Here is an 18352-nt window from a genome sequence, read left to right as displayed (position 1 = left end):
TCAGTGTTTTGGGTCTCTGCAGCTCTGGGAAGAGATGAAGCAATGTTTGCCACTAGAGTTTATGCTCCTAAGATGAAATCATAGAAGCTTTTCTCTCCTCTGAAATAATTTACAAGTGATTTGCTCATTTTCAAAGTTGCTTACAGATTAGAGTGCTTGAATTTTGCCATATGATCTCTCACTGATGGATCCTTGAGTGGAGATTTTGATTATCAGTGAATCGTGACAGATAATATACAGCAATCATGTAAGGGAAAAATGACATAGTTGATTAAGACCATGATGTGTGTATATACGAGAGTAGAAATCTTTCCAAAAAACTAGCTATTGAACCCTACCTGAATTTCACATTTTTGGAATAAAATCATAAATGAACAAATAAGATCAAAATTTACTGTAAGAAAAGATGGATGTTGATTCTGACTGCCTATATATAGTATGGAAATGGCCATCCATGTAAAATTTCAATTCAGATCTGAAGAATTATAACATTGACTGAATACCCTATCCTATCCATCCACCTGCTCTTTTATTTCTTTAGAGTAAAGGCTTGTCTTCTTGGAGTTAATTATTCTAAGGACATAAAATCATTCTGGTGCAATGTTAATTTCATTTAGTTTGCTAGCAATTAGCATTATATAAAAATGAGAGAATCATTTTTCCCTTCCTGATCACTTTGAAATTTAGTCTCTGAGTTCTTCAAAATAAAACTCTGGAATAAGGGAAGATTTACTGCAGTATATTGATAGAATATAATTAAAATAGTCTGAACAATGGTTATTACTTCTTTGGATCAGAGTGATTGTGTGATTTCAGTTATCATAACTTCTTCTTGCCTCATGGATTGGGTAAGTAATGGAGGAAGACGCCCTTTCTCATGAGATTTTAATAAAATTCCTTTCTGCTTTTGCCTTGAGAAATCTCCTTAATTTATTTCATTTATTTGAGCTGGTGATCTTGTGCCACACATAATGGAATAACACCAGACAGTGAAAAGGCTGAAAAGTCTTTTCTCATTGACCGAGGACTGCATTATGTGGAGACTTTGGCAACCAAGTTCCATTTTGGTTAGGCTAATGCTAAAATTAGATTCTACTCTTTGAATAGAACATTAACTGGTGCAGGCCAGATTAGGATTAATAATTTTCTAAGGATAATGTATTAAGGATAATCCCCCATGATAAATGCACTGTGTACGTAAAATTTGCAACATTACTATAAAAACTTTTAAATCTAATCTCCCAACTAATGATTATACTCTGAGTTCACTGAGTACACAGCTCTGTATGCTATTGTTGAAGTAACATTATTGAATATATATTATTATCTAAATTCTTAGATGGACTTGTGTAGGACAGTATTGACCACAAAAACAGAGACTCTCAAATTAAGAAAAAGCAAAAAGGGGAATCTCATGAGAAAGGATATCTCCCATCTGACAAGATGTTTGTTTGGGGGAATCTGGGCTTAAATTCTAATCATGGAAATCTAACCCAGAAATAAGAGAATAAAAAAAGAGATCTTTAAATGCTAATTAAGAGCGGTGGGAAATCATAAGGGAGAATCACTTGAATTTTTTTTTTTTAGATATAATTCTATTTGTTATTATAAAGTCTCAAGTCACAATTAAGATCTAGTTTAAGACTTCATTCCCATGAGAGTGTCTTCACTCAGTTAATTCCACACAGACCTGTTATCTCTAGAGTATTATTAGTACTCTTTGAATATTAGTTCACAACTTTTCTGTGTCTTATTTTTTAATTCTTGTCCATTTCTTTCATGGGGAAACCCATCTAAGGTTTATCCCAAAGGTATATCTATGCTCCTATTAATATATTGAGAGTAACAATGCAGTATATATGCTGTCCATATGTTGTCCTTTTCTTTGAATGATCTAACCTCCTTTTTGGGCTATACATATCCCTGGTGATGTTTTTCATGTTTGTTCCTCAAAATCATATCAATATTGGCAATGTGCTGCATCTTGCAGACCCTGACCATGTAGCTTTATCAAACATTTAGTTATCTAATTTTGATTCATTTGAGTGTGACATTGCAATATTATAAAGCATATATTTTAAAAACTTTTTATTGATTAAAAAATTTACATATGGTTTCAATTTCCTCTAGAAAGTTGTATTAATGGGAAAATGTTGATATTGAAGTTATGTTTTTGCAGCATTGAACAATAAAATTATGGAAAACACTGAATTTTCCCAAATATAGATTTCGTATAATGTCTTCCTCCTGGTCATTTGTGGGCACAGTAGTACCTATCCAGAATATATACTATCATATTGATTTGATGTCTATCTGTGTATTATAATTTCAGCAACAATGATGATAGGAAAAAATGACAACTACATTTTCATCCACTTTGCTTTTCAAAGTGAATCGTTAGTCTGTTCAGTTTTGTATTACTATTATAGTGACTATTAAAATGTGGTCCATAGACTCCTGGACATCACTGAGATGCTTTCAAGAGATCCTTGAGGTCAAAATTATTTTCAAAATAATACTAATTTGTTTAACCAATTAAGTACTTATTTCCCCACCTTCATATCTGAGGCCAAATTTTCCTCATTCCTTTAACTAAAACAACGTAGAGCAACAGATAAAATATAAAAGTGATGAGGTAAATGGCAGTGCAAAGAGTTGTGGAAATCCCTTTCTGGTTGGCACAGGTCCTTCATGAAAGAATTTACAATCCTGAAAGGTTTAAGTAGCAAAAAGAAAAATTTATTGTAGGATGAGAAGTCAGCTTTGCTAGGAGACTGTCTTCCTCAATGGCAGAGAAATAACAAAATATTTTTTGCTGAGAAGAGAATGTCTTCACAGCAGACAGGAGTCCTGGCAGGCAGCTATGCCACACTCCAGACTTCTTCTGCAAGGATCAAGAATTTAGAAATATCCTTTGTAGAAATCTGAGACACAGGTTTCTGGTTGAAAAGAAAGCCAATGCTCCCAGACCTAGATATTTATCAGTATCAGGCCCAGATCTCTAGTTAAATGGAAATAAGGCTTCCTAAATGAGGATCCAGCTACCAGTGGTGGTGATTTGTCTTAGAAAAGGCTAGCCTGGAGGATATGGTTCTCGCATAGACTCTATGGAGCTTGGGAGATCAGAAATCTCCCTTCTTTTACAGATCAAAAGGGGACATAATTTTAGAGTGATAATTTTACAGATTAAAGGGAATAAAGTTTCACTCCCCCGTCAGAAGCAGATAGCAGAATCCAATTGTTTTCTGCTAAATCATACATTAAGAAGATCTGCAAAATTGTAATAATTGTCATCACCATTTTTGGGGGAAAATATATAGTCATTTTTCATAAAAATGCTACTTATGTTAATGTAATGGGTTTATTATTGTCACTTCAAAATAAATACAAAAAATATTTTAATTTAATTTTAATTTTAATTTAATTTAATATTTTAATTTCTAATATGGTAAATACAAATAGACATGACTCACATAAACAATAAGTCTTTGAGGTTCTAAATACTTTTTAAGAAGGCAAGAGGATCCTGAGACCAAAGAGTTTGAGTACTACGTTTTTATCAATTTCGTTTAGGAAGCTTTTCTGTATTCTGGGACTGAGTATGAATATAATACTAAGATGTCATTGCAGCTTAGCAGGTAGATATTTTCAACAAAGGATAATGATGATTTTACAATGTCTCTTTCCTACATAGTGATTTGGGGACAAAAAATGAAACAGAAGACAAGTTACTATTGGGGGAATTAGGTAGAGCCCCTAAACCAATAGCTAGAACTATATGATGAGGGATGAGAGGTATAACAGCTGTGACTGTGCATAGGAATGCTTCAGAGCATATTTTAGAAACTTTGTCTGCTTGTGTCACTTCAGACTTTTGTGAAAGTTCCCCAATATTGCCTGAACCATCTGTTACCAAGTTTAAAAGTTAGAAATATATCAGGCAATCCTTGCAAAGGACTAAAAATAATCACTAAAATAACCATCTTTCTCACTTTGTCCTTAAAAATTCCTTTAAAATCCAGTCATCCTCAAACCTCATGTTTCAGTAAGACTTGCTTTAATGAACAACAGAAACAACAACACAACAAAGCAACCTTTTGAAATAGTATGTTAGTGAAAAATTTTGTTTTTATATTACCTGTACTTTCTAGGGCATCTTTCTTTTTACTCCTCCAAAGAACCATTCCCTATATCAAGAAATAAAACAGAGCAATAAGAAAAAGGAAAATTAGTTCAGCAAAACTAATCAACCGTGAAGAAAACTTGACATCATGATACTAGTCCATACTCAGAGTTTCCCACTTCTGAAAAGAGGGATTTAAAAAATGTGCCTTCTCATATCTCTTCTGTAGAACCAAATTTAGAAATGATCATTTTTTAGCATTCAATTTTGAATCATTTTGCTGTTTTTGTTCCTTCCATATGTGTTGTGTATGTGTTGCATGAAATCATACACGTAAAAAGTTTTACAAATCTTAAAATGTTATTTATATAGCAGTTATTGTTATTAATTATTATTCATTTGTATCAGCTCTTTGTATCAGCTCATATGTCTTCCTATGCTTTTCTGTACTTATCACATCCACCATTTCTTACAGTAAAATCCCATTGCTTTCATATATAGTAATTTGTTTATTCATTCTGCATTAAATGGGCATAAATATAAATAACAATAATTTATTATTTCAAATTCTTTGCCCTACAAAAAGCCCTTCTAAAGGGCCCATTGGCCTCATTGGAATATATATGTAACAAAGAAATCTCTAGGATGTAGGAAATGGACTTTTTAGTCACTTTGTGCACTTAATTCCAAATTGCTTTCCAGAACAGTTGTGCTAGTGCACAGCTCCACTAACTAATCATTAGCATATTTGTCTTTCCACAACTTTTCCAGCATTAACTCTCTTCATGTTTTGTTACCTTTACTAAATCTTAAAGTTGTTCTTATTTGAATTTTTCTTATTATTAATGGTTTAGAACTTTCTTTCATGGGTCAATAATATTGTGCAATTTTTCCTTTGAGAAGCATTTGTTTAGAATCTTTTGATTCACATATATTGCAAAATGATTTTTAGTATTATATATTTGTATTAATTTCTTATGTGTAATGGAAATCAGTTCCTTATCAAACATATTAAAATACAAGATTTTTTCTCTCATTTAACCTTTTTTTTTTTTTTTTACATTGGGTGTATTAAATTTTACACAAGCTAAACTTTTCAATTTCATGTCATTAAAATGATCCATTTTATTATTTTGTAATCATTTTGATCCCTTTTTTGATTAGGAATTCACTCCCTGTCATAGCTGTGAGAGGTACCCAATCCAATTCTCTTCTAATTTTTTTTAATGGTATCATTTATGGAGTTGGACTAAGATAAATAGGGCCTAATTTCTGTCAGACTGTTTTCTACTTTTCCAACTGGAAAAAGAATTCTTTCCTGAATGATTTGTTTTGTTTGTTTTCTCCTTTATGAAAAACTGAGTTATGAAATTTGATTGTTTCAGATTCTTCTTTTGCTGGTATGTTCATTTGATCTAATTTACTATTTTTAGTCAGTAACAAATTTGGTGATGATGACTTTTTAATTTTGATTTAATTGTGGAAGTGTTATTCTTCCATCATTTCTACTTTTGTTCATTATTTCCTTTGATGTTCTACATCTTTTGCTCCTTCAAATAAATTGTATTAGTCTTATTAGTTTTGTAAAAACATCCTCTTGGTAGTTTGATCAGTATAAAATTAGTTTGAATAGTATTGCCATTTTTATTATATTGCTACAATTCATATATAAGTACAAAATATCCCTCTATTTGTTGTTCTTTTCATGTGGAGTTGAGAGAGATATGTCACCATTTATTTCTGTCCACCATGCAATTTTCATTTCTATTTCACAAAATGCATTGTTTAATCTACATCTGAGTTAAATGTGTTTGTAAGTTGAATATTCTGAAGTTGTCCGCATTTTTAGGAACATCTCACTCATTTGCTGAGTGTCCATCTTGTTGATTTATGATTAGGTTCATGTTTACAGCAAACATCATTTTGGGTTGTAACAAGCTCTATTTTGCTATATAGTATTCTATTCCCTTTTGTGATTTACACAATCTTTTTGTGTTCACAAAATAATCTATCTCATTTGAATTTCCTTTTTAAAAATTTTTTTCCTCCTGGCCTTGTGAAAAACTTGTTTTCTTTGAAATTATTACATTTAATCATATGTATGTATGTATGTATATATATGTATATGGTTTCTCTATGTGTATATACATATACATACATACATATGTCTTAGAATGTGAAGCATAGAGCTTTTTCTAGAGATAAATTTATGAATTTTCTCTGCTAATGTTTTGATTTTATATATCCAGAAATTCTTAGAAGTTTTCTTTTTAATTATTTATTGCATTATGATGTTCAAGTTTTTAAAAAAATTATTGTCCTTTTTTCCTATCCATAATCTTTTAGGTTGTTTCTACATATCCTTTCTTCAAGATCAATTAACTTTGCTTTGTTAGTGTTCATGTGCTATTTTCTTATTATTCAAATTTTTACCTCTGCTTTGCTTCTGTTAAATTTTTCTTCACTTGAGTATTTTTGATTTTATCTCTGTACTGTCTTTAAAGAGAGTCCCTATAATGTATTCACTTTTTAAAAATAGTTTTTTATTTTTTTCTCCTGTTACATATCAAGAAAATTTTTAGCATTCATTTTTACAAGATTTTGAGTTCCAATTTTTCCTCCCTCCCTCTCCCCCTCTCTTCCTAAGATGGTAGGCAGTTTGATATAGTTTCTACATGTGTTAACATGTAAAACATATTTCCATATTAATTGCAGTTGTGAAAGAAGAAACAGATCGAAAGAAAAAAAACATGATAAAGAATAAAATAAGTGAAAAAATATGCTTCAGTCTGCATTCAGAGCCCATCGGTTCTTTTTTCTAATTATGGATAGAATTTTCCTATGTGAGTCTTTGGACTTGTCTTGCATCATTGTGTTGCTGAGTCATTAGAGTTAACCATCACACAATGTTTTTGATACTGTGTGCAATGTTTTCTTGTTTCTGTTCTTGGTTTTCTTGGTTCTGTTCATTTCACTTTGCATTAATTTATACAAATTTTTCCAGGTTTTTCTGAAATCTGCCTGCTAATAATTTTTTTATAGTACAATAATAATCTATTACATTTATATTCCACAGCTTACTCAGCCATTTCCCAATTGATGGGCATTCACTCAGTTTCCAAGATTTTGCTACTACCAAAAAGGCTGCTATAAACATTTTTGTACATGTGGGTCCTTTTTCCCTTTTTATGATCTCTCTGGGATGCAGACCTAGTAGTGGCATTGCTAGACCAACAGGTATTCAAAATTTGGTTGCCATTTGGGTGTAGTACCAAATTGTTCTCCGGAATGGTTGGATCAGTTCACAACTACACCAATAGTAGAGGCATTAGTGTTTCAGTTTTTCCACATTCTCTTCAATATTTATCATTTTCCTTGTTTGTCATATTAGCCAATAGGCTAGTATGAGGTGGTACCTTGGAATTATTTTAATTTGTGTTTCTCTAACGAATAATGATTTAGGGCACTTCTTCATCTGCCTATAGGTAGCTCTGTTTTCTTCATCTGAAAACTGCCCAGTAATATCTTTTAACCATTTATTAATTGGAGAGTACCCTTTATTTTCATAAATTTGACTCAGTTCTCTATATATTTGAGAAATGAGGCCTTTATCAGAGATATTTGCTGGAAAGATTGTTTCCTAGCTTTTTGCTTTCCTTCTAACTTTGGTTTCATTGGTTTTGTTTATAGAAAAGCTTTTTAATTTAATATGTTCAAAATTATATATTTTGCATTTTGCGATCCTCTGTATCTCATTTGGCCATGAAAATTTCTCCTTCCCATAGATCTGACAGGTAAACTATTATTCCTTGTTTTTCAAATTTGCTTATTTTGTCACCCTTTATGTCTAAATCATGCAATCCTTTTGACCTTATCTTGGTATATACAGTGTGAGATGTTGGTCCATACTTGGTTTGTGCCCTATTGCTTTACCTATTAGCTTTTGCAGCAGTTTTTGTCAAATAGTGAGTTCTTATCCCCAAATCTGTGGTCTTTGGGTTTAACAAACTCTAGATTATTATGATCATTGTTTACTGTCTCTTGTGTGCCAAATCTATTCCACTGATCCACCACTCTATTTCTTAACCACTTTTTTCCCCTAATCTAGCAGTTTAAAACTTTTAACATTTCAAAACTGATAAGTCTAAGTTTTTACTTATATTCAATCTTAATATTTTGTTTTTAAAATTTGATTGGAGTTTCTTGAACTCCAATTTTCCAATAATATTTTCCAAATAAAGTTTGATTGGAGTGTTGTTCTATATATGTTGTTATTTTTTGGGAGTGCAAGGGTTTCTGTTTCACTTAGTTCTGATACACTTTGGTTTAGTTTGTAATGCTTGTTAGAAGAGCTTGGTATTCTCTTTGAGAGTTTGTTCTTCATCCTTCATTCTGGCATTAGTATTCACTCTCTTGATTTGCCTGCTTTTTCTTTTGGCTTTTGTTAAGGTTTTTTGTTTTTTGTTTTTTGTTTTTTTTGAAATCTTTGGTATTTTAATCTTTGCAAAAATTTTCTGTCATTTATTTTCTCATTATTCATTCTCTGTTGGTGGATACACATTGAAGTTGGCTTTTCAGAAACTAATGATTTCTGTTTTCAACCTAAGTAACCGTGTGGAGGACATATTTGGATTTTAGCATCCATTCCTTCAGGTCCAGCCAGCCACTCACATTTTTCCATCTCTCAGTTCATCCTTTCCTTCATTAGCTGAAGTAAATTAGCTTCTTCTGATTTTTGTAGAATCAGGGAAAGTTGGGGAGGGTATTCCAAGAACAGTGTCTACAACTTTTAGAATCTTTACCCTAAGATAGAATCCTAGTCAGAAGACAGAATACTTTTATTCTCTTTCCCCTTCTCATGTATCTAGAAATGGGTGTATAGGCCCCAGACTCGTACTTGATAATGAACTTGTGTCCCAAATTCTTTCCCTTTGTAGGCTGATAGAAGTGTTAGTGATGAGTGAGCACTTTAAGAATTAGAATACTCCAATATTAATTCCCTTTTCCATGTTAGTGACTGTGAGTTCATGGTAATAATTGTATGTCTAGTGCAGAAATCTTTTTTTGAGAGTTAAAATCAAGTTAAAGGGATCAAGAGAGTCATGTGATCTTGAATCCTTTTAAACAGTCTGAAAATGCTTTTTCTGTGACTACTATGGTCATAGCTAGAGAAGATATATTTATTAGCATGTTATTTGACTTCTCAAGTTCTTTTCTACCCTTTCTTATTTCATGACTCTACTATTATAGTAGATCAGATGGGAATATTTCTTTTATTCCTGCTCAGGTAGGGAGTGTCAGGTCAATGAAATTATATGCAGAAATCACACATTTATTAGTGTGTTGCACTAAGCAGTGTCTCTCTCCATGAGCACAACTCCCTTTTGTAGAATCATGAAGAAGTAGGTCAGTGAGGTCAACTATTACTACTCTACTGTGAAAGTTAAGCTACATGAATAAAGGGTTTTCTCATCCTTTTGATTTGGTACTTCAAAACAACATTGTACAGAATTAAAAAAAAAAAAACACATGTAGGAATCAGACAAAAGGGAGGTCAAGTTTTAGCTCTTTTAATAGCCATAACAAAGTAGAGAAAGATAGTACAGTGTATTGAGTACTGGGTCTAGAGACAGGAAGATGAGTTTACATCTAGCCTCATATACTCACTAGCTGTGCATTCCTGGGCAAGTCACTTAACCTGTCTGTGCTTCAGTTTTCTTATCTGTACAATGAAGATAATAGTAACTATGTTCTAGGATTGTTGTGAGGATAAAATATGATAATAATTGAAGAGTGTTTCACAGACTTTAAAACAATATATAAATACTGTTATTAAAATATTGAACGTAAAAATTACAAGCAATGTCAACTTTGTTTTCTATGGAATAAAGTAAGTATCAACTGCTTAGGTATACATAATGAGGAAAGATAGCCCATTAATTAGGTAGTGGCTAAACAAATTATGGTACAGAAAGTAAGAAAACTACTGAATTGATACATAGAACTAAGAGTTGGTTTTATGAAAAAAAAAACTACCGAAATAAATAAATCTTTGGTTAATTTGATTAGAAAAAGAAAAGAGAACAAACTGTGGTACAATATGTTAAGAAATAATAAATATGAAAGGCTCTTGGAAGCATGAGAAGGTATATGAATTGATGCAGAGAAAAATAGTCAGAACAAGGGAAATTATGCCCAGTAACTATAATAAAACCAATAAAATGAAGCAATACACTGTGAAATTATAAAGACCATACTGGGACTCAGAGAATACCTGAGAAAATATATCTCCTTCCTTTATTGCAAGAGATAGAAAGACTATGCTTTCATATAGTGTGAAACATATGAAAGCATAGTCTTTCTACCTTTCTACCTTGAGATGTTCTCAAGATGTTGATTGTTTTTTTACCAAACTTCTTTCCCACCTTTTCTTTCAGATGTTAAAAGGAAAGGGTCACTGGGTTGGGAGAGAGAAGAATATAGTCTTTAAAAATTGTGATATTAAATATGACATCAATTATAAATATAAACTGATTTATAAATTTATAAATGAAAATTTAAAGTATAATATCCCTATTTCTCACCATAGACATAGAACTATACCCACTCTCTACACCATGGAAATCTTTTTTCAGTGGTTTACTAGGGCAAGTCTCATAATCCAATACACTCATTCTAGTCCTCTTTATATTGAGTTTTAACTTACTGACTGGCACATAATAAGAATTTTATAAGTATTCTGAATTCTCTTTTACAACCCCCCCAATATTATAAGAAATTATAGAAATTATTTTCCCTTCTCTCTTCATCTCAGAACTAATGTCTCTTCTCTACATCCTCCCTTTTAACTTGCTTCCTCTTTCTTCCCTCCAAAGATCTACTTTGTTTTTCCTTCCTCAAAGATTTTGATTCACAAGAGAGTATGGTGTTTAGTCCATTCATTGAGCTTTCTCTTTTTCCCTTCTGATTCTTTAAGATTTCCTTAAATCTTTATAACTTTAACTCATTTTTTTGTCTCTTCATGTCTTTCTTGTATTTTTATTGCAGTTTTTACAAGTTTCATTTATCACTGGGATTTTTTCCAAGAATGTTTCTTTAATTGAAATTCCATCATTATTCATTAATGATTATACTGTTTTGCATTATTATTTTCTTGGGTTGCAAAGTTAGAATTTTTCATATTTTGAAATAACATTCCATTTTTTTCAATTTGTGATGCTAGGGAATAATCTTAATTATTTAATCAATAAATCAGTAAATATTATTAAATATCTGCCACATGTTAATTATTGTGCTAGGCATTAGTGATAAAAATAAGGTGAAATAGTTCTTATACTTAAGGGAATGTCTAGTTTAGACAGGGGAGATCATATTTACATTGTGACAGTGATTTGGGAAAACATTTGTAGCTGGAGTGGATCAGGAAAGGGATTATATATGTTACTGATCTAAGTACAGAAGTAAGGTAGGGTTACTTCATCATCTTGCGGATCACATAAGTACTTTTTTTTTCCCTGAGGCAATTGGGGGTTAAAATGACTTGCACGTGATCACATAGCTAGGAAGTATTAAGTGTCTGAGATCAGATTTGAATTTAGATCCTCCTGACTTCAGAGCTGGTGCTCTATCCACTGCTCCACCTCCCTGCCCCCATTATATTTTTAAACAACCAAAGGTAGAAACAACAAAGTATTTGGATTAAAATCAGTGCACACGAAATATATATTTTAGGCAAATTCTTTCACATCCTCCCTAAAGTCCTATTCCTTTATCAAATTGTAGCTTGGAGGTAAAGCTAGGTTCTCAAGAGTTCTACTTAGGAGAGCGTGACTCTTTGCAGGACAAAATACCTAGAAAAGGATTTGCATATAGACATAGTTACTTTATATAAAGCTAAGATTATATAGTTGTCATTTGTCCTTCATTTTCGAAGAGCATCACAGATGATGTCTTGACTTGCCTGTGAATTAATTTGAAATGAGGCTGAGTTGCACAAAGTTATCAGCCTCACTCTTCCTGATTTTATCGTAGTCCAATGAATGGCAAGACAACAAAGTTGTCCCAGGAGGCAGTGGATGACCTTGGCTTCTTCAATGTCTGATCAATCTCAAAGAGCTCCATGGCTCTTGCTTCCACTACCTTCATGATTGTTGGAATAAATTGTTCTCATTCATCCATCTGCCTGGAAAAGTTTTCATATGCTTCATGTAAACATATCCTTAACTCACCACTGCTTCACATGCTGCAGCTTCTCAGAGCTATAGGTGAGAGTTGGGCGAATCAAGTGAACACCAAAGGTGGATGAGCAGCCCTGAAAAGGGTTTGTCAAGCCCTCAGACCAGAAGTGCTAGTCTTCCTGAGTACCCCATATCGTCCCCACAGCTAATAAGCATTAGAATTGGAATATAAACCAGGTCCCAACACCTGATCTAATGTTCTTACTACTTCAAAAAATAGCACATTTAATTTTTCCAAGTGATGCAGTCATTCTTCAGAGCACATGTATACATTCTTCCAAGATAATGCATATTCTATATAATGAAGTTTTCACTGCCTTTTTTTATATTAAAAAAATGTTTACTGCAATGAACATATTGATTTTTTTAGAGGGGATTTCAAGGCAATTGGGATTAAATGACTTGCCCAGGATCATACAGCTAGTAATTATTAAATGTCTAAGGCTGGATTTGAACTTAGGTCCTTCTGACTTCAGAGCTGGTGCTCATATCTGCACCATCTAGCTGTCCCCAAAATGTGGGAGCAAAGCTGCAATATAAATGGAGGACGCCCATCACAAGCTATCCTTTGGGTATTCCCATGAACAAAAACGAGAGAATAGCTTAGCTAACTTTTATAATAATCATTGTGTATTACCAAATACAAATCTTTTCACATAAATCTGACCATTTTGCAGGATAATTTTATAGTTCATAGTCCATAGTGTAGAATTGGAAGGGATCTTAGAGATCATTAGTATACAGCTCCAACAGATGAAAAAACTGAGGCCCAGAGACAAAAGTATGTATATTCATTTTTTGTATATTTCCATGTGAGTCGTATTGGAAGAAAAAAAATCAAGATAAATAAATAAGAGAAATTTAGGTAAGAAATCAGAGTTCTCAAATCAGAATTAATTTAGACAATCAGGTTAGAGAATTTGAAAATGGAGCATTTTTCTAAAGAAGTAGGGGGATTCTAATAAAAGAAAATGAGATTTTAAATTCAAAAACATGGAATTGGCAGATTTCTCAGAAGTGAAGCAAATGAATAGATAAATCATCAGTGAACAAATATGTCTCTTTTCCTTCCACATGAATCTGTTCTCATATTCTCATATATACTTCATCCAGTTCTTCTAAAGTCTCCCTCTCCAACTTGATAATTTGTTGTTTACCTACAGATTTTTATTTCCTCAGTCTTTAGTGTTATCTCTTTTCAGGGGCTTATAAGTGTAATTGGAATAGATTCATAAGGAAATCAAGATGAAGTCATTGTTGTCACTGAGGTCAAGAATAATCCCTTCTCTACCCCTGTCACCTTTTCTTAATGCTAATTTAGAGCTTCATTCTTTTCAATAAATACATCCTATGTGTGTGTATGTGTGTATGATATATATGTATGTATATATGCATTTGTGTTCATTTATTGTCACTGTATAATTTTAAATTGAATTAAGATATCTGCTTATTGTATCACCACCTGATGGTGATGCTTTTTGTATCAGACCATAATGGCCTTGATTTCCTCAGTTCTTGATCCTTCTGAGAAGAAACTTTTGCCTTATGTTTCATTTCATTTTTTACTCAGTTTTATTTGGTCTTCAGCCACTGCATCTGTACCTTCATCTGTACCTTCAGCTCTCTTGTTTAGCTTCAGAGCCTATACCTAAGATGTTCTGGGCCAACTGAGATGCAGCTCTTCTTTGCAGAGGTACTGTGATCCTCCAGTATTTATTAATATTGGCCTCACTTTGGCTTAAAACCAGTGATATGCAGATATGGTTAAGGCTGTCTCTCAGGTTTTTGCATGATTTGTTATGAACCCAATCCTTTTTTCCCCACTTAACTGCCATGCTATTTTGTCTTACTCTTTGTAATTAAGAATCCACTGGAATGAAAAACTAAAAGACTCTTCTTTTTTGCTGAACAATAGAATTGATAATTGTGGTATATGCTTCATTTGGAGTTTTAAAGGCATCACATTTCATTTTTAAGCTGGACTTTAGGTCCTACACAAAAACTAGCACTGTTCCTTTCAGACTTTCCATCTAAATTCTCTTTTATGACTGTGATGCATGATGATGATGTAATAGATCTAACATTTGACTAATCCAAGCTTCCTAGTAGTATTCTCCTAGGAATCCCAATTCCTATCCTGAAAAGATTTCTATTTTGTAAACAAATTACCTCTCTGGCACAGGGTCTCTGACTTCAACATTACTTATGGGGAAAGAAGCTTTGTATTTCCAATGTGAATCCCACTTTATCTGAGAGAAGGTTTTCTTTGTTTCTTGGTACAATGCATAGGATTGGTCACTGTCTGATATAGCCCTTTATTGCACAATACCAACTTTTCCTGTTGTTTCAAAAACAAGGTGGTGTTTGCCATGAGAATATGAGGAATTTCAATCATCAGCACTGCTTTAGAAGGGAATTCTTACTTTTTTAATGCAGTTCCTCCTACACAGGTTCTAGCCCACAGAATCATTCACAGGAAACTGTTTTATACTGTCAGCATATCAGGAATGCTTGATTGGGTAAGGTATGAGTTAGGTAATTCTGAATATCTTCTCCTGGTTTCATATTACTATACATAACAATCTTCCAAGTCTTTCATATTTTTTTTTTGACTCTTTGTTATCTGTATGTATTCCTAATATTAGAGATTTCCTTTGACTTTCAGTACATCCTAAATGACAATTCAATTAAGATGTTCCAACACCCATCTTTCAAAAAAATTGCTCCATGTCTAAGTCATATTTAAAAATGATAATGTTAATGTAATTAGTAAACATGTAACATTCTACCAGAATAGCACATAGCACAATTATGAAGGATATATGAAGTTTTTTTTTCCTTTTTTTTTAAATTAATTTTTATAATTATAACATTTTTTGACAGTACATATGCATAAGTAATTTTTTTTACAACATTATCCCTTGTACTCCCTTCTGTTCTGAATTTTTCCCCTCCTTCCCTCTACCCCCTCCCCTAGATGACAGGCATTCCCTTACATATTAAATATCTTATAGTATATCCTAGGTACAATATATATGTGCAGAACCGAATTTTGTTGTTGTTGTTGTTGCAAAGGAAGAATTGTATTTGGAAAGTAAAAATAATCTGGGAAGAAAAACAAAAAAAGATGTTCACAGTTTACACTAATTTCCCAGTATTCCTTTTCTGGATGTAGCTGATTCTGTCCATCAGTGATCAATTGGAATTGGATTAGCTCTTCTCTATGTTGAAGATATCCACTTCCATCAGAATACATCCTCATACAGTATCATTGTTGAAGTGTATAATGATCTCCTAGTTCTTCTCGTTTCACTCAGCATCAGTTGATGTAAGTCTCTCCAACCCTCTCTGTATTCCTCCTGCTGGTCATTTCTTACAGAACAATAATATTCCATAACATTCATATACCACAATTTACCTAACCATTCTCCAATTGATGGACATCCATTCATTTTCCAGTTTCTAGCCACTACAAAAAGGGCTGCCACAAACATTTTGGCACACACAGGTCCCTTTCCCTTCTTTAGGATTTCCTTGGGATATAAGCCCAGTAGTAGCACTGCTGGGTCAAAGGGTATACACATTTTGATAACTTTTTGGGCATAATTCCATATTGCTCTCCAGAATGGTTGGATTCTTTCACAACTCCATCAACAATGCATCAGTGTCCCAGTTTTCCCACAGCCCCTCCAACATTCATCGTTATTTGTTCCTGTCATCTTAGCCAATCTGACAGATGTGTAATGATATCTCAAAGTTGTCTTAATTTGCATTTCTCTGATCAATAGTGATTTGGAACACTCTTTCATATGAGTGGAAATAGTTTTAATTTCATCATCTGAAAATTGTCTGTTCATATCCTTTGACCATTTATCAATTGGAGAATGGCTTGATTTCTTATAAATTAAAGTCAATTCTCTGTATATTTTGGAGATGAGGCCTTTATCAGAACCTTTAACTGTAAAAATATTTTCCCAATGTGTTACTTCCCTTCTAATCTTGTTTGCATTAGTTTTGTTTGTGCAGAAACTTTTTTTTTAATTCATTTTTCCAAACTATCCCCTCCCTCCCTCCACTCCCTCCCCCCGACAACAGGCAATCCCATACACCCTACATGTGTTACAATACAACCCAGATACAATATATGTGTGCAAATACCATTTTCTTGTTGCACATTAATTATTAGCTTCCGAAGGTATAAGTAACCTGGGTAGATAGACAGTAGTGCTAACAATTTACATTCACTTCCCAGTGTTCCTTCTCTGGGTGTAGTTATTTCTGTCCATCATTGATCAACTGGAAGTGAGTTGGATCTTCTTTATGTTGAAGATTTCCACTTCCATCAGAATACATCCTCATACAGTATTGTTGTTGAAGTGTACAGTGATCCTCTGGTTCGTGCAGAAACTTTTTAATTTGATGTAATCAAAATTTTCTATTTTGTGATCAATAATGATCTCTAGTTCTCCTTTGGACACAAATTCCTTCCTCCTCCAATTTATTTATGATTTCGTTCTTTATGCCTAAATCTTGGACCCATTTTGATCTTATCTTAGTATGTGGTGTTAAATGTGGGTCCATGCCTAGTTTCTGCCATACTAATTTCCAGTTTTCCCAGCAGTTTTTGTCAAATAATGAATTCTTATCTCAAAAGTTGGGCTCTTTGGGTTTGTCAAACCCTAGATTGCTATTTTTACTCACTATCTTGCCCGGTGAACCTAACCTATTCCACTGATCAACTAGTCTATTTCTTAGCCAATATCAAATGGTTTTGGTGACTGTTGCTTTATAATATAGTTCTAGATCAGGTACAGCTAGACCACCTTCATTTAATTTTTTTTTGATTACTTCTCTTGAAATTCTCGACCTTTTGTTGTTCCATATGAATTCTGTTGTTATTTTTTCTAGGTCATTAAAATAGTTTCTTGGGAGTCTGATTGGTATAGCACTAAATAAATAGATTAGTATAGGGATTATTGTCATCTTAATTATATTTGTTCTGCCTATCCAAGAGCACTCAATGTCTTTCCAATTATTTAAATCTGACTTTATTTTTGTGGCAAGTGTTTGGTAATTTCGCTCATATAATTCATGACTTTCCTTTGGTAGATATATTCCCAAATATTTTATACTATCGACAGTTATTTTGAATGGAATTTCTCTTTGTATCTCTTGCTCTTGGATTGTGTTGGCAATGTATAAAAATGCTGAGGATTTATGTGGATTTATTTTGCATCCTGCAACTTTGCTAAAATTCTAAATTATTTCTAATAGCTTTTTAGCAGAGTCTTTGGGGTTCTCTAAGTATACCATCATGTCATCTGCAAAGAGTGATACTTTGATTTCCTTCTTTCCTACTCTAATTCCTTGAATCTCTTTCTTGACTCTTATTGCCAAGGCTAGAGTTTCTATTACTATATTGAATAGTAATGGTGATAGTGGACAACCTTGTTTCACTCCTGATCTTACAGGGAAAGGTTCCAGTTTATCGCCAATACATATGATGTTTACTGACAGTTTTAAATATATGCTCGCTATTATTTTAAGGAATAGTCCATTTATTCCTATACTCTCAAGCATTTTTAGTAGGAATGGATGTTGGATTTTATCAAATGCTTTTTTTGCATCTATTGAGATGATCATATAGCTTTTATTAATTTGATAATATGGTCAATTATACTAATAGTTTTCCTAATATTAAACCAGCCCTGCATTCCTGGTATAAATCCTACTTGATCACAGTGTATTATTGGATATATGAAGTTAATAAAAAGCTGTAAAAATGGTAAGCAAATGTACAAACTGTTGTCAATGTAGCACCAGTAAATTAAGGATCATAAAAAATATAGCAATAATTTATTCATGTAACAACATAACAATGCAAAGAGCATGCATCAAATCAAAAACATTTGCTTATTTTCCTAGAAACATAAACTCAATGCCTTATCAGCATAGGGGATCAACTAATACTATCAATAGAACATTTTGTGTA

General features: G+C 32.7%; 1 protein-coding gene across 2 annotated transcripts in view; it reads left to right on the top strand.

Annotated features, from left to right (window-relative positions):
• The window catches only part of RTN1 (reticulon 1), a 261922-nt gene that overhangs the window by 110987 nt on the left and 132583 nt on the right, over window positions 1–18352 (top strand). The gene's annotated exons all lie outside the window — the stretch shown is intronic.

This window comes from Sminthopsis crassicaudata, chromosome 2 (genome assembly GCF_048593235.1).
Source record: "Sminthopsis crassicaudata isolate SCR6 chromosome 2, ASM4859323v1, whole genome shotgun sequence".
In the NCBI taxonomy this organism is placed as follows: Eukaryota; Metazoa; Chordata; class Mammalia; order Dasyuromorphia; family Dasyuridae; genus Sminthopsis; species Sminthopsis crassicaudata.
The sequence above is the reverse complement of the archived record's forward strand: the minus strand, read 5'-3'. Positions and strand labels throughout refer to the sequence as shown.